The sequence below is a fragment of the Choloepus didactylus genome, chromosome 8 (assembly GCF_015220235.1).
Source record: "Choloepus didactylus isolate mChoDid1 chromosome 8, mChoDid1.pri, whole genome shotgun sequence".
NCBI classification, from domain to species: Eukaryota; Metazoa; Chordata; class Mammalia; order Pilosa; family Megalonychidae; genus Choloepus; species Choloepus didactylus.
Window position 1 is genome coordinate 44,502,701 of NC_051314.1, and position 20,005 is coordinate 44,522,705.

Sequence of the window (20,005 nt, forward strand, 5' to 3'; positions counted from 1 at the left end):
AGAAATAATTGAACCATATTTCACATAGTGATGGTCTACTAAATCTATCATCTCTCCAGGCTGAAACGTTTTCACTTTTGATATGTAATTTAAAGTAAACAAAAATAACTGCTGATATAATTTTGTAAAAGTGTATGCAGATCTATCTTATTATTTTTAATGGTCGTATTGAGTAGTCTACTGTGAGGGTGCATTATTGATTTTAGTATTCCCCTGTTAAAGTACATTCAAAAATCTTATTTATATGAGAAGCAGTCTATTGTAGTAATTAAGAGCATGGCTTTTGAGTCCCTTCTATGCCATTTACTAGTTTTGGTATCCCAAGGAAATTATTTCACCTGTTTGTGCCCCAGTTTCTCTTATCTAAAAAATAGTGATTCAGAAATTAATCTACCTCCTAGAGGTCTTATAAAGACCAAGTACATGTAAATTCCTTAAAGATGTGTCTGACATATAATAAGTGATTTTTTGACAATTTATTTTTCACTACTGCACACAATGATGCAACGAAGAGACACCTTTGTGAACATGTACAAATACTCTTTAGATCAGATGCTTAGAAGTAGAACTTGACTTTGACTGTAAGTTTTTGTATGTGACATTTACTTATTAATGATTCACCCATACTACCCACTTTCCCACCCCACCACACAGACATACAGACAGATATTAAATGGAAAAAGGATGTTAGCATTATATAGCTCCCATTTTTGGATCCTGGGGTGGAGATGAATTAATTTACAGCATGTGATTGGATTAAAAATTTTCTTCCTAGACTGGGTGAGAATTTATAGAAATATGAATATGTGCAGAAATGCTATAAATTGCATTCCAGTAAAAAAGCCATGGAAACTTCTGTAAAGACTTCCTGGTTTTAAATTCCTCACCCTGTCCTTAATTAGAAAGATTTCTCATCCCTTTAATTGTTTTCCATACCACCTTGTTTTCTTATGTCATGACACTTGTAGAAAGCTTGTGGGCAGGATTTTAATAGTTTGTCTGATTTTATAACTACATTTTGAGTTCTTTGAGAACAAGAAATATGAACTTGCCCATTTTTCTATCCTGTGTCCCTAGTACAGGGCCTGACACAAACTAAGTGTCCCATAAATAAACAAATAGAAATTGAATTCATGAGTGGTATTTGGAATTAGAAGTCAGTGAATAAGGAAAGATGGCTAGTATGTGATACATTAAAATCACCTTCTTAAAATGCTTAATAAGATTAAAAGAAGGGATAGCCCCAAATCTATTTAATCAGAGATCGACAAAGTAACAAGGAAAATTTTCCAAAGGCCATGTATTATAATTCTAAACCATTATTGTGGTTAGCATCTATAAAATGTCATTAATGACACCTACTTCTAGGAGTTATGTTTTTCCTCAACCTTCCTTAATAGATTTCATTGCTTTCCCCCTCCCCCCATATCACCACTGTACTTTCTTCGTTCTCAATTCAAGAAATGATACTTCATATTATCATTGTTTTCCCATTCAATTCAATCTTTTTGAAAGCCAGAATTGTGCCTTCTAAATCTTTGAATAGCAGGCTCCTACTTCAGTGCTGGACATACACTGGAGCAAGTTAGCTTCAAGTCACTGTGTGCATTAAACACGACTCAAACATAAACAGTAAGGACAAAATTAGCAAAGGCATTAATTAAGATTCTGTTTGTGTTTTTTAGCACTAATAATTTTACTATTTTGTTATACTTATGTTAAAATCTGTATTCTATTTCGTAATATTCTCTTCAATATCCCACAAATTAGTTAAGATTTACTCAAATAAAACATTTCAAAAGAGAAAACTAAAAATTAGATTTTTATTTTTGGTGATACTAATTATTAAAGAAAACCCTAGTGTCTTAAACCACAAATGATTATTCTTTGAAGCATTCTTTAAATGCTCTAAGTAAGGAATATTCTGATTATTTCCCTCTGTTATAGAAACTTGCCCTTACTTAAATTTTTACTGATAAAATCAATAGTCTAGTCAGGCCTGAATTCCGACCACCAATTTTGATTCCTTACAAATAATATCTCTAATAATTTAAAGTGTGAGTAGTTGAGGAGGTAGAGAAAGAAGAGGTAGTCCTCTTTCTGTTCAGGGACAATTCATTCCAGCATAATTTTAGGATTATGGACTGTATATACTCAAAATGGCAGGGAATGAGGATAGATAGAGCTAATGCTTATTGACCATCTACTAGGTACTTTTTACATTGTATACCTTGCAATAGGTAGTATTATAAAATAGGTAGTGTGTACATACATGGCATACAACATAATACACTATTGTATGTATACAATATCACAGACACACTAATGTAATGGTAGTTACGTAATATACCCATTTGAGATTAGTTAGGAAATTAAAGTTCAGTAGTAAACTGAGGCCAAAGTCAAACCTCTATAGGTCTGACTTCAGAACTCATGTACGGCAGCCCCTGGCCTGAGCAAAACAGGCCTGGGAAACATGTCATTGCACAGTAGTCTGCGTGACCTGGGCAGCTAATGTTTAATCTATCATCTTTGCAAGCTGGTAAAGAGAAAACGGTAAATTAACCTTAAAAAGTAACTTTAAAATGTGAAAGGAGAAGTAAGCAGGAGGTGAGAAACTCTTGGTCTTACAAAAGAGCAAGATTTAAGTGTACCCCAGACCTCCTGCCGTCAAATGCTAATCTAGATTACCTGCTTCCTGCCTCCCAAAAGTTATCACTCTTGTGCTTATCTAGAAAGCCCCATCCTATGATCCTCCTCTCCTTCCTACATCAACCCCAGCCCTCTCCCATGTCACAGAACCCTGTTCCTCCATCTAATGCTCTCCCACTCTTAGCAATGTCTTTGTCTTAAACCCTTATAACCTGTGCAGCCCGCTTAAGTGTGCAGTCAACTTCCATGCAAATGCAGTACCTGCCCAGCGTGAGAGGGCCGACATGATCTCTACACAACTTCTCACCCTTTAAGCAAACCCTGAATAAAAGTTCATGTATCAGAGAATGCCTGGTGTCTTCTTTGGCCTCTGGACTGGCAAAGCTCTCATGGGCCGCAATATCATGCTCTGGATATTAAGAACAATATTATATGGCAAATTTCTCTGAGAAATTTGATTCTTTCCTAATAGAATGGGAATATTAACAGAGTTTCCTATTAACAGTATGAATCAAGTCCTTAGAACTCTCTGCAGTATTTCACTCATATCAATTATAAGATGAGGACAAATCTAGCAGCTTTGCCTTTATTCAAACTCTCTCCTTTGGCTTCATGTGCCACTTCCTAAGGGAGTCTGTTTATTGTACCACTTAATTCATATGCAGAAAGTGTATTTTTGGTTTCTGTTATCTTCCAGGTAGCTATACAGTGACAAACTATTTATCTAATATCAAATAATGTACGATTTGATGGCTCTCAACTCCACATCATTCTATATTCCCCTCTGTGCCAACAAGGTTAGAAGCTTACAAACTATGTTTCTGAGATGCTTTGCCAGTTAGCTTTCTCTTAAGTTCTGCCATTGAAGAGCAGTGGCAGAAGTTTGGAAAGCAGGAGGAGGTGAGAGATTTGCAAATATTAGCCCTGCCCCCAATGGAGTATAGGCTTCAAGGTTTTTGCAGAACACCAGCAGAGCAGTTCTACTAGGAGTGGGGCTGATTCACAGGTGCCAGCACAAGTACGGTAGCAGCTTCCTGGTATTGCTTCTCCATTCTTTCCAAAATCTTTCTAGCCAGTTCTCTGCATCCAATCTCTGTCTCCTTGAACAATCTAAAGTGTGTGCAATATCCTATTTGGAGAAATATAGTGTTAGAGTTTCTTTCCTTGCCCATCCTGCTTGTTAAAAGAGAGTTCTGAATTTTAAAATCATTAGTCTTTGATCTGATTACAAATGCTTCTTGATTTCATAGAAATTCTTGTCACTGGATTTAAACTATTCCTTTTTTTATAAACTAAGAAATATAAATCATTTAGGCCTGTGCAGTTTGATTTCAAGTCATTTAAATGCTTTCAAATAGATACCAAATTTAGCATGCAAGATTTGTATGATTGAAAAAGAACACTTTAACAGTAAACTGTATTCCACCCCTACTACTGTATGAAGTTTGGCAAGTTATTTGTTCTCTTATGGACTCAGAATCCGTAGCTATAAAATGAGGCCTTGCATAGATGAATTCTAAATTTTCTTTTTTTTCACTAGATTTTTATTTTGTTTTATTTTATATGTTGATTAAAATGTATCTGTAACTGAATTATTAACCTAGTGTACAAGGTCTATTCTTGGTTCCACTTCATGCTAATGTATGTCCTATAGCAAGCATGTTTATCTCTAGAACTCATGTTCTTCATTTATATTACAAGAGACTTGGAATAGAGGGCATGTAAGTTTCTTACCAATGCTAAAATTACCTCTGATTCTAATTTCACTCTGCTTATGTTTTGAGTAACAATTTAATTGCTGTATGGTTCTAAATCTCAGGGTTTTTTTAATCAGTAAAATCAAGATAATATTTCTTTTCCTGATGACCACGTGAGGATCAAATGAGATACCAGATGCAATAGATATAATAATTCTTTTGGAAGTATAAAGCACTTTGACATAATATCATGATTCTATAATTTACTACAGTATGTGACTCAATAATGGGAATGTTTATATACTCCTCTGCACACATTTAATTTTATTGAAGTACCTGTGTTTCACAACACTTTCTTTGAAGTTGAGCAATATCCAGTAGTAGCCTCCCTTATATGGGTTTGTCACTTTATCTCAGTGGAGTCAATAAAAGCCATGGCTACTAAGTAAAGAAATTCAGCCTTTTATTTAGGACACAGTTATTTAGCCAACACCCAACCAGTCAGCTATTCAAATACTACTTTTCATTAATTAAAACCTGGAACATCCTGTTGAGGCTAGATGACGAATTAGACTCCTGATTGTATCAGTCCTACAAAAGCTTAAGAGTGCCATTTTAACTTCTTTGGAGAATCAAAAGAACATGACTACCACAGAATCCTAGAGCTGAAATAGAATCTCTGCCTTCTAAACATTATCTAAACTAGGCAAAATGAATGTTTATTTTTTACATGCTATTTCACAACCCATGATACATACATCCATTATTTAAAATGTCTTGTGAGAAAAGCCACATCCATTCAAAATTTTGGACATCTTTTCTATTATCATGGGCAAACTTAAGACAGGAAAGCGGTGTAGAAGAGAGATACTTTCTGAAGAAAAGTAAAAAAAAAAAAAAAAAGTCTGGAATTCTGAAATTCAGTTTTAACATTTATTCTCACCAGTCATTTTGGAGTTTTCTACCTTCTGTTCTGCACAGTGCTCTCTGCCACATCCTGATTGTCCAAGGATTCTCATCATGTACACTTTCCAACTCTTTGCCCAGCTCTAGTTATTTGAGTTCCTTTCTGTTGTCCAAACAAAGCAGGCTTTGTAACTTATAATTTTAGGGTTTAGAATGGATGGTTTGAATTAATCAGGTAAACTAATTGATTATAACAAACTAACATCTTATTTTACAGATTACCATTTAAGTGGTATGTTTTAGTTTCCTAGCTGCTAAAGCAAATACCATATACTGGGTTATCATAAACAAAGGTAATTTATTGATTCACAGTCTTGAGGTTATGAGAAATCTAAAATCAAGGCATCAGCAAGACAATGCTTTCTCCCAGAATATTGTGGCATTCTGGGTCTGGCTGCTAGAGACTCTTGGTCCTTGGCTTTTCTGTCACATCGCACTCACTGCACATGATGGTGTTCTCTTTTTTCTCTTCCAGGTTCCATTGACTTGTATCTTCTGACTGCTCCCCATAGCTTATCTCTCTTAATTTTATTCTGTTTACAAAAGACTCCAGCAATCCAGATTAAGGACAACCTGATTTAATTAGCCTACATCTTAACTGAAGTGACATTTTCAAGAGATCCCATTTACCATAGTCCACACCAACAAGACCAGGAATTGGGACCTGAACATGCCTTTTGTTGGGGCATGATTCAATATCCAAGAGGGTGACAAATTGGCTCATGGTCAAGTGACTGTGTTAAAAATCTAAGCTCTGCCCTCCTCTTTATTCAGGCCCTGGGGAAAATTGACTTTTACAAGCTCAGATGAATATGATAATTATGCCATTTTAATCATTAAAATGTGAAGAGTACATTTTTAGTAATAAGAATATAATGCACCTTATAAGATTCAGTCCTATTTTTTTAAGAAACAATCCTCTTAAATTTATAACTAATGATAAAATGAAGATGTGTTATTCATTTCTTCATTTTGTGCATCATAAAACAGACTCAGAGAGATGAAGTAATAAAGACCTTGGGGTCTTTCAATCTAGGAAGTGGCCAGAGCTGTGACATGGATCCTTGTCTATGGAGCTCCAAAAGCCTTCCTCGTAACCTCTATCCTTTATTGCCATGTTTTTTTGGGGGGAATAGTATGTTCTAAAGCCAAAAGTTAGAAAAGTTCATACAATAAATATGTTAGAATGCTATACCAATTCTGAAAATATCTGAGAAAGAGTTAAGCTGGAGATGAGGGTGGTTTTTTAGAAAGATTAGTCTTAGAACATATTGGAGAAGGAAGATAAATGAGACATTGATGTAAACAAAGGATTAAGGAGTATTGGCTTTATTCTCCATTCTCTCTATGCATTAGGTCAAGTCAAATAATTTTGAAATTGAGTTGTTAGAAAAAGAAATTAAGACTTCCTAATATGAAGAGAGTTGGGTCTATGCCTCACAAATGAACAGAGAATTGATGTATTTATTTTCTTTGTTTTACCTCCTTCAAAAACAGTTTTCTAACAGAATATGCATTTCAAAACTGTTTGGCTTTGATATAAACTCAACCACAAATTCAATACTCTTCATTTAATTGAGGAGAATATCATTCATTCTTTCTTTTTCTAGTATAATACACCATCTTCCATGTTGATTGATACATGATGATCATCTCATATGTTAATCTAAATATGTAAAGAAATACATCTTTTCTATCTTTTTTTGCTGAGCTTCATACCCTTAAATGAACCAAAAGACACACTAATTATTTTTTGCCATCAAAACTCTTTTTTTTCCCCAGAGAATTGTGGGAAGATGGCAGAGTAAGAGCCCTAGGAATAAGTCTCTCTGCAAAACAGCTATTGGAATGGCAGGAGCTGTCCAAATAAACTATTTTGAAACTCTAAAGTCTAGTGAAACACTGTGCAACATCTGTGGAAGAATTGGAGGAAGGCTGGATAATTATGGAAAATACTGGTGAATTTAAAGCTCCCTTCAGGGGCTACCATCCCCCACCCCCCAGATTCATAGAAGGTAGTGGTGACTGCAGCTAAGCTCATGGTCTAATCACTGACCACAGCTTTTGATAAGCTACTTCAGATTGCTGGGGGCACTGGCTCTAAAGGTAGTGAGCATTCCAATCTCCCTCAAGCAAAGCAGACAAGGAATATTAAAGATAATATCCTTCCTCAAAACTATGGAAAACTGCTACAGGGCTGCAGTAACCAAGTGAATGCAATATCAAGAAAATTCAGCTTTAAAAGCCATAAGAAAAGCTTCTAGAGCCTTACTGGGCCCTCCCTCACCCACTTCCTAATGCAGGGTGGGACCAGTTTGTGCTCCTTTTGTGGGTCTCTGGCCCTACTCCAGAGGGAGAAACATAGCCCCTGTGTACATACTGAGGTACTTCTTTGTCCGTGCCAATCTGTCAGGTAGAAGTTTGAAAGACTGAACCAGGAAATGCATCTCAGACTCACCCTTCTTAAATCTGTTCAGAAGGTAGAAAAGCAGCTTGCAGACAGTTAAAGCAGTGTAAGGAGCAATTAAGCCAAGTGGCCTGGACATAGGCTACCTGCATTAAGTCACACAATAGAGCACCTGGGGGAGCGGGTATGAAAATCTATTTCAAAGGGAGTAGAGGGGGCTTAAAAACATCTATAAACTGTAAGCAGGGGAATGTGGTGGTGAGGGGCTATGAGGAAGCACAATCCCCGGAAAAGAGGGAGGTTCCATAGCTCTACACAGGCTCAAATAAGACAGACAGGGACCACCAGCCAAAGCACAGCCAATTTGCAAAGATTATGAAAGGTGATTTTTGCTTTGGTTTGTTTATTTTTGTTAGCTCCAGGCACTCAAAGATATCTCTGTTAAATCACTAGAAGTATACAAACTTCAGGCTTGGGAACTAAATCTCTGAGTTAACACTTTAAATATTAAAATGTACAGCATGCAACAAAAGATTACAGGACAAACAATTAAAAGATTACAAGACAAACAATTAAACAAAAGATTACAAGACAAACAATTAAACAAGAAATGGCCCATCCAAAGGAACAAGATAAAAATCCAGAAGCCATCAACAGAAAAGACCAGACTTTGGACTTACTAGACAAACATTCTTTTTTTAAAAAAAAGCCTCAATATTCTCAATGAGATAATAAAAACACAGAGAAAGAAGCAAAATATATAAGGAAAACCATGAATGAACAATAAGAGAATCTCAATATCAAGACAGCCATTTTGAAAAGCAACCAAATAGAATTATTGGAGTTGAAAACCACAGTAATTGAAATGAAAAATTTCCTAGAGGGTTTCAACAGCAGATTGGAGCTAGCAGGAGAAAGAATCAGTTATCTCAAAGACAAGGTATTATAATGATAAGGCTGAGGTGTAGAAAGAAGAATGAACAGAACCTTAAGGGACCTCTGGGACACAATCAAGTGTGTCAATATACTCATCATAAGAGCCCCAAGGTAGAAAAAGGAAATAAAGGGGCAGAAGCGCTATTCAAAGAGATCATAACAGAAAACTTCTGAAATTCCATGAAAGACACGAATGTGCACATTCAGGAAACAAATGAACAACAAACAGGACAAACTCAAAGAGAACCATGCCAGAAACACAGTAATCAACCTGAGCAATGCTAAGGACAAGGATAGTGCTCTGTAAAGTGCAAGAGAAAAGCAACAAGTGATATGCAGAGCAATCATGGTAAGATTAAGTATTGATTCCTTATCAGAAACCATGGAAGCAAGATGTCAGTGGGGTGAAATATTTAAAGTGTTGAGAGAAAATAACTGCCAACCAAAAATTTTATATCTGACAAGAATTTCTTTCAAACATAAGAGAGAGATTAAGACATTCACAGATAAAAGGTGCAGGAGTTCATCACCACAAGACCTGACCTACAAGCAGTGGTAAAGGGAGTTCTTCAGACTGAAAGGAAAGGACATTAAAAAGTGGTTCAAAGCAGCATAAGCAAAGACATCCAGTAATGTTAGTCATATGGGAAATTAAATATGCCAGTAGTATTCTATTGTTTTTTGTAGGTAACTCCACTTCTTATTTCTTATAGGTGCTAAAATGCAAATGGATGAAAAGTAATGACAAACCTAGGGTTTTGGGCATACAATATCAAAAATATAATTTGTAAAAAATAAAAAATAAAGTTGGGATGACAGAGGGGTATAGAAACTGTGGATGTGCATGCCACTGAAGTTAATTTGTTATCAAATCAAATATGATTTTTATTGATTTAGGATGTTAAATCTTAACCTCATGATAATCACAAGGAAAATATATGAAAAGTATATTCAGAAAGAAGTGATAAGGAATTCAATATGTTACACTACAAAAAAATGAATAAATATGAAAGTATGCATTAATGAAAAAATTTAGGGATGAATAAAGTACAAGAGTTATAAAGACCAAATAGAAAAATTGCAGAAGAAAGTCCTACATTACCAGTAATTACTTTAAATGTAAATGGAGGATCCTGGAGACAATGAAGCTGATCAGCAGAGACCTGCAGCTGGACCGCGTGCTTTCTCTTGGAGTCCTGGTGCTGGTTCTCTGGAACATCCGTAGGGCCAGGGCCCTGGACAATGGCCTGGCAGTGACCCCTACCATGGGTTGGCTGCACTGGGAGCACTTCTTGTGCAACGTTGACTGCCAGGAAGAGCCGGATTCCTGTATCAGTGGGCAACTGTTCATGCAAATGGCAGACCTCATGGTATCCAAAGGCTGGAAGGATGCAGGTTACAAGCATCTCTGCATTGACAACTGTTGGATGGCTCCCAAACAAGAGTCAAAAGGCAGACTTCAGGCTGATCCTAAGCGCTTTTCTGGTGGTATCTGTCGCCTGGCTAATTATATGTACATGTCCTTGGCCCTGAACAGGACTGGCAGAAGCATTGTGTACTCCTGTGAGTGGCCACTTTATATGAGGCTCTTTCAGAAGCCAAATTACAAAGAAATCTGACAGTACTGCAATCACCGGAGAAATTCTGGTGACATTTTTGATTCCTGGCAAAGTGTAAAGAGTATTTTGGACTGGACATCTTCTAACCAGGAGAACACTGTTGATGTTGCTGGACCAGGGGGCTGGAATGATCCAGATATGTCAGTGATTGGCAACTTTGACCTCAGCTGGGACCAGCAGATAACTCAGACGGCACCCTGGGCTATCATGGCAGCTCCATTACTCACATCGAATGACCTCTGACACATCAGCCCTCAAGCCAAAGCTCTTCTCCAAGATAAGGATGTAATTGTCATCAACCAGGATCCTTTGGGCAAGCAGGGGTATTGGCTTAGAAAGGAAGACAACTTTGAAGTGTGGGAGCGACCTCTCTCAGGCTTAGCCTGGGCTGCAGCTATGGTAAACCTACAGGAAATTGGTGGACCTCGTTCTCATTCCATCTCAATTGCTTCCCTGGGTTGGGGAGTGGCCTGAAATCCTGCCTGCCTAATCACCCAGCTCCTCCCTTCAAAAAGGGAGCTTGGGTTCTATGACTGGACTTCAATCTTAAAAACTCTAGTAAATCCCACAGGCACTGTTTTATTTCGACTGGGAGAAACAAGCCAGACTATTTTCAAAAAACTTCCTTTGCAGGATGCTGATACATTATGACCTAGGATACAAGGCAAGCATTTGTAACTTTGCCCAGAAGCCCCACCCCCACCCCTTTATCATCATGGAGTCCCATGAGGCAGTCATCTTCAAACTGGGGTATGCAGGCATGGCTAATTTTAAGATAATTAATTTGCTAATTCCTTACTTTTCCTAAAATTGTCTGAGAACAAACTTATACTCAAGGCTTCAAGGATGTGCCATCACCACTGCCCCTTTTATAATTACCCTTCTCCCCCGCAAGCAAACAAACCTCACCCATACTGAATATATAATAGTGTAAGAGCCAACTATGAAAATACAAAGTACAATTACGTTTTCAATAAAATTGGAGAATTGTTATTATCAAAATATCTGTACAAAAAGGTACAGATATTAGCCTAGAGAACTGGGCTAAAGTTCATTAAAGAGAATATTTGATTGACCTAGTAAGGATATGTGAAACAGATTATTTCACTTCTATGTCTCACCTTACATTCTCTATGGATATTAACTGTTAATGATCACCCTCTATTATCCTGAGGTTCAGGTCTTATCTCCCATGATTCCCAATAATCATTGGTTCCAGCCAACTGGAACCCCATAAAGCCCCAAAGGATTAATAAACACCAAATTAGATCATCTTGCTATTCGATGTTAGCTGAACACCAAATTCAATCCAAAATGGGTTGAGTACCTAGAAGACCCATCAAGCATAAATCTCCCTACAAAAGGGACACCTAGTTTATTTCCCTCCCAAAAGACCAACTGCAACCAAATGAAGTGACCATAACCTCAAGATTTTATTATCGTAATAAAACAAAAGACAAAGCTTAGAACTGGATCACTTGGCCCTGTAATAGAACAGAAAAAAAAAAAAAAAAAGGTCAGTTTTGTGTTTTGAAAAGAACCTCTACCCCTCCAAAAACAATGTCTTTTTCCAAAAGGAATCACCATCCTTTAATTAAGGCAAGTCTTCTCATTCTTTCTTCCTTACTTAAGCCAAAGCTAGCACCAAGATCCTTATACTTCGGGTTTGAATCTATAGTTACTTTTAGAGCAGAATGCCCCTGGATCTCTATGCCACAATAAGTGAGATATGTTCACCTCTTTGAATATAATAAAAGCTATGTCCCATCCATTATATATATATATATATATATATATATATATATATATATATATATATATATAAATGGATTACACTCTTCAGTAAAAAGGCAGAGGTTGGCAAGATGGGTAAAAAGCATGGCCGAACTATATACTTTTAAAAGAGACTCTCTGTAAACTCAAAGAAATAAGTAAGTTGACAATGCAAGGATGGAAAAATACATAGCAAGCAAATAGTGATGAAATTGAATTGGAGTAGCTATACTAATATCAGATAAAATAGACTTTAAGTCAAAAATTGTAAGGAGGAAAAAGAAAGTCATATACTGACAAAGAGGTAAATTCATCAAGAAGACTGTGCTTATAAATAAATATGCAACTAATGGCAAAATCCCAAAATATCTAAAGCAGTTATTGACAGATTTGAAGGGAGAAATAGATGAAAGTAATAGTAAGAGAGTTCAACATACCATTTTCAATAATGGATAGAATATATAGAGAGAAGATCTATAAGGAAATAAAAGACAAATGATTCTTTAAACAAACTAGACTTAACAGACATTTATAGAACACTTCACACAACAGCAGCAGAATACACATTTTTCTTTTGTGTAGATGGATCATTCTTCATGACCATATATTAAGCCACAAAACAAGTCTTAATATATTCAAAAATACTGAAATCATGCAATGTATCTTCATCAGCAAAAAAAGAAGGAAGCTAGAAATCAATAACAGAGAAATGGAATATTCACAAATAAGTGGAAATTAAACAATGTATCTTAAACAACTAATAGGTCAAAGAAGAAATCAAATGAAAAATTAGGAAATATCTTAAGGAAGATGAAAATGAAAATACAATATACTAAAACTTAGGGGACAGAGCAAAAGCAGTTATAATTCTGTTTACTTAAAATAAAATAGAAGAAAGATCTCAAATCAGAGACTTAATCTCACAACTGGAAGGTCCATAAAAAAGAAAAGCAAAGTAAACCCAAAGTAAGCAGAGGGAAGGAAATAAAAATTAGAGTGGAGATAAATGATATAGAGAATTAAAGGAAAAAAACAATAAAGAGAATTAACAAAACCAAAAGATGGTTCTTTGAAAAGTTCAATAAAATTGGCAAACCTTTTGCTAGACTAACAAAATAGAAAAGAAACAAAGAAAGAGGAAACAAGTAAAGAAAATCAGAAATGAAAGGGAGGCATTACTACTGACTCCAAAGAAATAAAAAGGATTAAAAGAAGATACTATGAATAACTGCACAGCAAGAAATTAGATAACCTAGGTGAAATGGACAAATTCCCAGGAAAACTTCTGACTCAGGAAGAAATGGAAGATCTCAAAAGACCAATAGCTAGTAAAGAGATCAAATCAGTAATCAACATCCAACAAAGAGAAGTCCAGAGCTAGATTGCTTCACAGTTGAGTTTTTACCAAGCTTTACAAGAAAAAAAAAGTAATGTCGTTACTGTTCAAATTCTTCTAAAAACTTGAAGAGGAGGGAACACTTCCTAACACATTCTGTTAGGTGAATATCACCTTCATACCAAAGCCAGTTAAAGATACCACAAGAAAAGAAAATTACAGGACAATATCCCTAATGAATATAGATGCAAAAATCCTCAACAAAATGCTAGCAAATTGAATCGAGCAACATATTGGAAGAATTATATACCTTAATCAGGTAGGATTTATGCCAGGTATGCAATGGTGTTTCTTATGTTGAAATAATGCAATACAACACATTAACAGAACAAAGGAAACAAAAATATGATCATCTCAATTGATACAGAAAAGGAATTTAACAAAATCCAACACACCTTCTTCATACATTTAGAAAACTAGGAATAGAAGAAAACTTCCTCATTTTAAGGGCATTTATGAAAAATACAAAGCTAACATCAACTCAATGGTGAAGGACTGAAAGCTTTCCCTCCAAGATCAGGAGCAAGTTAAGTATGACCACCACCACCATTGTAATTCAACATTGTACTGGAAGTTCTAGCTGGAGCAATTAGATAAATAAAAGAAATAAAACGTATCCACATGGGAAAGGAAGAAATGAAACCTTTCCTATTTGCAGATAACATAATCCTATATACAAGAAATCATGAAAATCCACAGAAAGCTACTAGAACTAATAAACAAAATCAGTAAAGTGGTGGGGCACAAGATAAATGTGCAAAATCTGTAGTGTTTCTATATACTAGTATTGAACAATTTCTTGAAGAATTCAAGAAAATTTCCATTTATGATAGCAGCCGAAAGAATAAAATATCTAGGAATAAAGTTAACCCAGGATGCAAAGACTTATACATGGAAAACTACAAAATGTTCCTAAAGGAAATCAAAGAAGACCTAAAGAAATGGAAGGAACTTCTGTGTACATGGATTAGAAAACTAAATATTATTTTGAAGTCAATTCTATTCAAAACAATTCACAGATTCACTGCAACCCTGATCAAAATTCTAATAGGCTTTTCCAAAGAAATGAAATCATCAAATTTATATGGAAGGGTAGGGAGTCCCAAATTGCCAAAACCATCTTGAAAAAGAAGATCAAAGTTTGAGAACTCAGACTTTCTCATTTTAAAACTTAGTACAATGCTACAGTGGTTAAAACAGTATGGCACTGGCACAAGGGCAGACATATAGACCAATGAAATCAAATTGAGAGTTCAGAAATCAACCCTCACATTTGTGGTAAACTTATTTTTGACTAGGGTGCCAAGTCCACTCAACTGAGAAAGAATAGTCTCTCCAACAAATGGTGTTGGCAAAACTGGATTTCCATATGCCGAAAAATGAAGGTAGGCCCCTATGTCACTCCATATACCAAAAAATAAATAAATAAATAAATAAATAAATAAATAAATAAATAAATAAGAAAAGAAAAGAAAAGAAAAGAAAAACACCTCAAAATGGGGCAAAGACCAAAATATAAGAACCAGAACTATAAAACTCTTAGAAGAAAACATAGGGAAACATCTTCAGGACCTTGGTTAGGTAATATTTTCTTAGACTTCACACCCAAAGCACAGAAAACAAAAGAAAAAAAAAATAGATGTATAGAATCTTATCTTTTGGACATCAAAGGACTTTGTCAGGAAAGTTAAAAGACAGCCTACAAAATGGGAGAAAGTATTTGGAAACCACATATCTGATAAGGATTTAACAACAAAATATAAAAAGAAATCCTGCAAGTCAACAACTGCAAGACACCCAATTAAGAACTGGGAAGGGGATTGGAATAGTCTTTTCTCCAAAGAAGACATACAAATTGTCAAAAAGCACATGAAAAAAATGCTCAACATCATTAGCCATTAGGGAAATGCAAATCAAACCACAATGAAATACCATTTCATACCCACAAAAACGTCTACTATTAATAAAATGGAAACTGGCTAGGATGTGGAGAAATAGGAACATTCATTCACTAAGAATGTAAAATGGTGCAGCCACTATGGAAGACAGTTTGGCTGTTCCTCAGAAAATTAAGTATAGAATTACCTTATGACTTGCAAACCTGCTGCTAAGATATATCTAAAAGAACTGAAAGCAGGAACTCAAAAAATATTTGCACACCAATTTTCATGAGGGCATTATTCAGAATTACCAAAAGATGGAAGTAACCCCAGTGTCCATCAACTGATGAATGGATAAGCATAATGTGGTATATAAATGCAATGGAATATTATTCAACCATAATGAAGACATCATGTTGAGTTAAATAAGCCTGATATAAAAGGACAAATATTGTATGATCTCATTGATATGAAGTAATTAGATTAATCAAATTCATAGAGTCTGAAACTAGAATATAGGTTATCAGGGGCCAGGGTGGGGTGTGGAATGGGGAGTTAATGTTTATGTTGTACCAAGTTTCTATTTGGTGTGATGGAAAACTTTTGGTAATGGATAGTGGTGGTTGTAACAAAACATTGGGAATATAGCACTGAATTAAAATTTGAATATGGTTAAGAAGGGAAATTTTAGGTTGTATATATGTTATTAGAATAAAATTTTTTAAAAATGGGACTGTATAATACACTGAATCCTAGTGTAAATCATGGACTATCATTAATAGTACAGTTTTAATAATACTCTTTCATCAAATGTAACATATGTACCACACTAATGCAAGGTGATAATAATACTGGAGAGAGGGATATATGGAAGTTCTATATTTTCTACATGATTTTTATGTATACCTACAACTTCTCTAATAAAAAAAAAAACAATAATTACAAATTTTTACAAAACTCTTTTTCACATTTTATCTTTTAAGAAAAGGTAGAATAGCATAGATAAAGGATTGATGTTTATCAGTCAATAGGTAAAGGATTATGTTTATCAAACATAATTTTCAAAAACATAATTTTCAAAACATAATTTTCAAAACATAATTTTCAAAAACATAATTTTCAAAAAGCTAAAAAGCATGAGTCTTATACACATATAGTATGCATGTGTCCAAGATAATTTACCTCATTAATGAGGATCCAGCAGAATTATATAGGTAGTCTTAAAGAGGATAGAAAGACTGCAATATATATATGGGGGGGGGAATTAAAGACAGACTACTGAAATAAAATTCTTAAATATGAAACTGGTTGTTATCTTACAGGTTAATAAAATTATAACCTTTTATTAATATTGTCTATTAGAACACATTTGTATCACTCCTGAATGACAATCATTTTCAATTTATCTATGTTTTGCAATTTAATATCATAGTATCATATAGTCTGGGTCTACTCAATAGCAAATAGTCAATCAAAGAAACTGCATTTCTCCAGAGAATTGGATCATCTTTGGGGCAGACCATTAGATGATGCTACATTATACCATTGAAAGGAAATGCAGTCATTCGTTTGCCTTGTTTTCAAGTTTGGGATATATTTTTTTAACATCCTCTACCCTATTAAAAAATACTTTATACTTGGGCTTATATTATGTGTCAGCATTTGCATGCATTCTTTCATTTAGTTCCTCTCTTAGTTTCCTAGGTATCAAAGTACCACAAATTGCACGGCTTAGGACAGAGGGAATTCATTATCTCACAGTTCTGGAGGCCAGAAGTCCAAAATCATGATTTTGGAAGGACTATGCTGTCTTTGAAATCTGCAGGGAAAATCCATCCCATGCCTCTCTCTTGGCTTCTGGCAGTCGGCAATCCTTGGGGCTTCTTGGTTTGTGGCATAACTCAATCTCTGTCCCGGTAATCACTTGGCTGTCTTATCTCTCTGGGTATCCATGTCTCCTCTCCCCTTCTTATATAGGGTTAAGGGCCCAGCCTAATCCAGTATGACCTCATTTTAATTTGCCTAATCCCATCTACAATGACCCTATTTTCAAACAAGTTCACATTATGAGGTTCTGGGGACTAGGACTTCAACGTATCTTTCCAGGGAACACAATTCAACCCAGGACAGTCCTCAATTGAATAGCAATGAGCATAAACCTTTTTGTGAAATTCTGATTATTTCCTTGGGAAAAACATCGTAGTGAACAAACTTAGATAAAAGTTTGAATATTTTGAAGGTTATTGATGGGCAGAGCCAAATTCCTTTTTAAAAAGGATATACCACTTGATACTACTCATGAAGAATAGGTGTAACCATCATACAGAGAGAATTGAGCATCACCATTTATAAAAATGTGCCTATTTGGTAGATATGAAATAAATTCTCCTTTTCAATTTTTATATACTATTTGGTTACAAGTAAAGTTGAAATTTTAAAACATGGGTTTGTTATTTTCTTTTAAAACTGTTGTTTGCTTATTTTCTATTTGGATGTTAATGTCCATCCTTTTAATTTCTGAAAGCTTAATGCTTTGTGTTTAATTCTTATACAAAAAGAGCTTGTCACATATAATATTAATGGGATGGTTTATGTGAAAAATAATGACATCATAAATGAAACTCATTTGTGCTAACTTGAAACTCAGCATAAGATTATGCTTATAGAGATGTAATGTCATTTCCTCTTTTTCTATTAAAACTCTTATATTGGAAAATGTAATGCATTTTATATATGCAAATAATGTTAATGAGTGTGCAGAACAGAAACTATAGGAAACATTACAGGGATATCTGTACAGGTAAAATTCTTTGCAAATTGACTGTAATCATTACATTAATAAGTAAAAATATAGCTTTAGGCAATTGAATTTTGAACAACTTAGAATTAACTGGGCAACCTTCCATAATAGTTTAAATCATTTTTGGGGGGACATGTACTTGTAAAATAAAATCAAGAACTGAAACTGAAGTATATTCAAGATTATGTAACTATTTTGTATGTAACATTTACATATACGCACAAACACAAACAGAATAAAATACGCCATTACTGCTTTTGGTGTTTTAAAGATTTTCTCTGGAACCACTGACCTTTTAAAATATGTATGTATGTATGTGTGTGTGTGTATATATATATATATATCTTTTTTATATTTAATTAAATATATATATTTACTTATCCTACCTCCTAGAAATGGAAAATAAATTGCAATAGTCAGTGTTATAGTTTGGTTAACTTCGTTCTTTTTTTGGTTGATATTCTCTAACTTATAACATTTGGTGATACGTGCACTTGTGTGTATGAGTGTTACATATTACAATATATGTAATTTATACATAAACATAGAGGACTAGAGAATATTTATGACAGTAAATAATGGGAGAAATGATTTTTCTGAGCTCTGTAGAATCCTGCATAAGTCAGTGAGTATACATAGCATGTAACAATTATGGAAGTCTTGGAGACTTTGGGAGTGGGATCCACAAAAGTATGAACTGTTAACTCAGTGACACCACAGTCCACTGGTTTCACACGCCTCCTTCCACCTCCGTGTGCTACAAAATCCAATAATTAGAATCAGAGGGATATGAAATCCTAGAAAAGAGTTCTGAGAAAATTCTCCCGGCCCTGGCCCCTAAAGAGCGCTGTGTGTCCCATGGCTTCACGGTCCCTGGAGCCCTGTCTGCGCAGCGCTGGGAAACCCGCAAGGGTCCATTCGTTCAGATCTGCTCCAGAGATCTGGGTGGTGGGTTCGAGTTCTTGTGGGACCTGGTGAAAAGCGCCCACCCTCAACCTCCACTGCCACACCACGACGTTTATGAAATCCTATGGCGGTGTCCTGTCTCACTTTACCAGTTGAGGGGTGGGAGGCAGTATTTGGTATTTTAACAATGAAATTCCACTGTCCCAAGGGCCCAGATAGTGCCAAAACAGCAAGTGTCAAAGCCTGGGTAAGGGTCGGTGTAAACATCGCCGGAGTCCAGTACGAAACTGGAGCTGGTTCCTATGCCAGTGCTGTGATCAGTCAGCCATAAAGACTTTTGGTCCTTCAGGTCCTTCAGCTTTGGGAAGATGAACTTGACAGTGTGGAGGAGGGGATTGGGAGAAGGTGTGGAAGCTCCCCGCGTCATGAATTGCAGTGTTTAAAATCCCAGGTGTCTGTGAGCCCACCTGGATCTGTTCTCCAGATTCGCATCTCCTTAGCATAATTGAAAGCACTGACACCGCGGGCAGGGGTTTTTGGGTGGAATCCGTTGGCAGAGTTCTTGGGCCTCACTCATGCTTGCCACAATGATCAGATTACTTCTCACAAACTGGAGCTGGCCAGGAGGTAGAGGGTATTTACTTTTTCTTTTTATCTTTTTATGTGTGCTTAGTTCACCTTGTGTGTTTTGCTGTGGACGGGGGGCGGGGGAGGGAGTTTCCAAATCGAGTGAATTTCCCATTCCAAGGGTATTACCATGCCTGTGGGGTTGGCAGTTCTTAAAGTTTAGCAACTCTTCAAATAACTACAAAAAACAATCGAGTCCCCCTCCCTTCCTCCTCTTTTTTTTTTTTTTTTTTTTTTTTTTTTTTTTTTTTTTTTTTTTTTTTTTTTTTTTCCCTTTTCCTGCTTTCAAACGCTTTCTTCGAGGCTGAAGCTGGGCTGGTCTCCAAAGGTGCAGCAGCCACAACAA

The 20,005-nt window shown here is 35.6% G+C and overlaps 1 pseudogene; it reads left to right on the forward strand.

Annotated features, from left to right (window-relative positions):
* The first annotated feature begins 9,800 nt into the window (after window positions 1-9,800).
* Window positions 9,801-10,928, forward strand: LOC119542615 (annotated as a pseudogene).
* The last annotated feature ends 9,077 nt before the right edge of the window (window positions 10,929-20,005 follow it).